This window comes from Epinephelus moara, chromosome 19, assembly GCF_006386435.1.
Source record: "Epinephelus moara isolate mb chromosome 19, YSFRI_EMoa_1.0, whole genome shotgun sequence".
Lineage (NCBI taxonomy): Eukaryota > Metazoa > Chordata > Actinopteri > Perciformes > Serranidae > Epinephelus > Epinephelus moara.
The window spans coordinates 29084446-29088397 of NC_065524.1; positions in this window are offsets into that span (position 1 = coordinate 29084446).

The following is a 3952-nucleotide window of genomic DNA, read 5'->3' on the forward strand; positions in this document are numbered from 1 at the left end:
GAAACAACTTTTTATGTCGCGGCTGCAGCACACTTGGATCATTATGGATGAGCAGTATGGAGATACTCTGTGGATTCAATTTTGTGTTCTTGGACATTAGTCTGGGGCGCCGTCTGCCATTAGGTGTGCTGCCCATTCCCCCCGTCGATCTCCACAAGGGATGTGAGGACTCTAAAACTTCACCAGGGCCTCCGTCGGCATATGGGTGAGTAGATGATGGCTCAATTTTCATTTTTGGGTGCACTATCCCTTTAAGGTGTCTTATATTTGTAAATACATTATATTATGATTTTTTTTTTTTTTTGCAGTCAGCCCCTGGGACAAATTGACAGCAATGTGGATTTACGATACAAATATTTCTACAAAGAATATGATCCCAATGCATTGTGTTGTATAGATATTATAATGTTGTTATCATGCTATATTAATAAAAAAAAAAATACTACAGAGAGACATAAGTGGTGTGTAAATTATTTCAGGTCGTACCTATGAATTTCATTTTCAGTGAGGTGTGAAATTTTGTCCTATCTTTGTTCCTTATTGGACTTTTTGCTTGAAGACTAGAACAAATAAGGTGAAGCAGCCTTCAATCTGCCCATGTGTGACTGCTGACTCCTTCAAATTAAACTTAAATATTATATTTTAAAGAGAAAGATGTACAATATGTCTTGCACCTTGTCATTTTTGATTTATAGTACACTTTTGTCTTTGTATTTTCTCTGTTGTTTTGACATAGATTTATTCTTTCATTTACTTCTTGTTGTTAAATTATTAAAATCATGTCTTTTTTTGGCTCAAACTTCTACAACACTCTTTGACTTAACAGACAGCAATGTTCTGGGTTGTTTTTTTTTTTTAGTTGTGGTGGCCAAAGGCCTAGCTTTGTTTTTCTCCTGTGCTTGTTCCGATTCTTTCTAAACCTGTAAAAAAATATTTTTAACATATACACAGGAGAGAAAAACAAAATGGCAAACACATCTATAATAGCTGCATGTCCCTTAGTTGTCCCTACTAGCCAAAAAAGCTTTTAGTGTAGCAGGGCAGACTTTAAACCTCCCATGTTTTGTCTTTATATTCAGGTTCATACTGTTTGGGTTTCTACCAGAACATATTTGTGTTTCTGTCACCTGTGGGATGACTTGTTTCCTTCCATTTCCCCTTTTTTCTCCAAGTTACTGAGTTTAGACTTTGAAATGTGGTTTCATAACATTTCACTCCAGGTAAATAAGAACCTCAAGTGGGCCAGCATGAAGATCAAGCCTAGTAAGTCTAGAAGCATCTCAATACGTCAAGGGAAGCTAAGTGACAGGAAGTTTGTCATCACAACCTAAGAGGAGCTGAGTAATAGCTTGAGGTGTTTGTGTTTGATGTAGTTTTGTCATGACAACAAAACACAACTGTGCGTGTCATTTTTTTTTAAACTGTCAGTTAACTATCCAGAGAAACCTGGATGGTGACTTCAAAATGAAAATGCACCACCTGTTGACCTAATGCATGGAGTTATGTCACAGTCTCACAGAAGTCCATTATCCCGTCTAGTGAAAATAAAGGAATTTAAAGCTTGTCAATGGCCATCTAATTAAAAAAATAATCTGTGATGCCTCTTCAACTAAAATCAGCTTTGTGTGCTCACTCACTTGTCATATTGTCAAATGTAATAAGTGTCACTGCATTTTTGACAATAAAATCTGTCTTTAACATCAGGGCATCTCTCCTAACAAAACTACTAATGACTTCTTCTTAACTGTAACACTGATTTATAGATGAGCCAAAAAGTGCCTGCAATTTACAGTATTTGCAGTATTTCAGCACATTAATCTTGAGACAAGAGATACCGGTCTTATCTTTGGCTTTTCTATCTAACTTTCCAGCTACATACAGTATGAGGAATGCAGTATGACAGCATTTTGTCTTTTAAAGAATGCTATAATGGGTAACTCTCTCTCCCCAGGATCACAGAGAGAGCTTTGCATGCTTTCATTACATCTGGGCTCCATTACTCAGATTCACTTGTCACAGGTCTCCCCAAAGCAGTCAGTAAATCACACAAAACCACGTGTAAACAAGCAATAGATACGGGCTGTCTTGTAGAGGGGCCCTGTGTCAACGTGTAGTGTTTATGTATTAATATAACTATTACTTTCCTCCTATTTTAAAATTATATAAAATTATCTGCTTCTTCCTTTTGGGGGTTATAAACAACACCTTCATTATCTCAGTGTGTATTTTGCTTAAATGGTGTGTGCTGGGAAATAAATGAGTATTTTATGAAATTACTGCACAACAAACTTTATTTATATGCTTGTACCCTGTGCCTGATGGATACTTAAAGACAGTTGGATACACAGTATGGGGGTGTTCACTAGGGCCACAACTCATGTTTATGACATGATACCCGATAGGTGGTTAATACAGCCCCACAGTCACCGCCATTGGCTTGTTTCTGTCCGGGTATCGTTAGTCAGTGGCTTTAAAGAAACACAATGGAGGCAGACAGTGAGTCTCCTAAGTAGAGGGTAACAGCGCCAGGTCACCATCGGTCGCGCATCCCTCCTCCTCTTTCAGCTCTCGCCAGCGCGTGAATGCCTGGCCAATATTAATCCTTGTTCGAGCTCTTGTTTTATCGCTCTCCCGTTTTCTTTTCTTTGTCTCCTCGGACAACACTTTCACCTTCTTCCTTTTCTTTGTCGCTTCAGCCATGACAACCACGTCTAACTTCGTTCACCTCGGATCGGTTATACGCTACTCTAAAAATAGGAAGGAGATATGACGTATGCCGTAAAGCAGCCAGATTTTGTAGTCTTTTTTGTGTCCGGGTTCCTACCCGAACCCCGAAACTGCAGTGCCAGTGCAAGTGAAACAGACGCTCTCAAGCAATGACAGAGGTGTCATCCAACCTACTGTGAGTTGATGTGCCATCACAAGTACCTTCGATATATATTTTGAGGGCTCAAAACTCCATTGTGTTGCTTTAAACGTCAACATATTCTAACTCCGACCTTGTCACATATTTGGTCATGGACTTTCCATGTCCACGTACAACGTGCAAGGTACCCTGGGTGCATTGGTTGTTGAAGTTCTGGGACACCGTGTCAAGTTCTCTACTTTCAAGATACACTTCTGTTTTCACAGGAAATTTATTGTTTACATACAGATCTTACAAATCAGCTGTTGCATGGTCATGAAGAGTACAACTCCGCTTTATGTATTCTGTGTCTGATACTGAAATGTGCTTTGCTCTTCGGTCAGGGAATTCCTCGCACACCATAGAAAATGAAGGTCAGCTGCAGCATGTGTGTACATTTCACAGCTGCAGTGACATTGTAGCTGTGAAATAGCAGCCATGGAAAGCAGGTTAGGCCACCCAGTGAAGCAGCCAGGTGACAGTTTAGATGAGTCAAGAGTCATACAGAATGTAAATTGGTTGCTGTCGTCTTGTGGAGAATGTCTGGCTTTTATGTTGTATATCCAACACACTTGTTCCTCAGTGTGCTCTTTCCATCTGTGAATAGAGATCAATCATGTTCTTTGTTGTTCCAAACATGAAAGTCAAACAGTTGCCATTTTAGATTGAAAATAGGTGATTAGATGTAGATAATTATATGTCTATAAAAGATGTGTATGTTTCAACTTCGCCTTGCTCTATTTGAATATGTATGAATCTTGTATGTATCTTGCTTTAATAATTAGTGTTCACAAATTCCTTGAGTCATGCTGGATTTAATATTGTCTTTGGCATGAGACTCCCGCTTCCAGCCTCTGTCTCTTGCTCTCTCTCCAAAGACAATATTAGTAATATGAATTAGTAATTTGTCCGCATAAATAAGCTCCAGAATCATTTTCTCTGTCTCTCAATAAAGAAGGCTGACATTCAAAATCAGTTTTATTCAATCAATCCATAAATACAAGGCAAAAATGTACATCCATCTTCAACAATAAAAAATAAATCTGA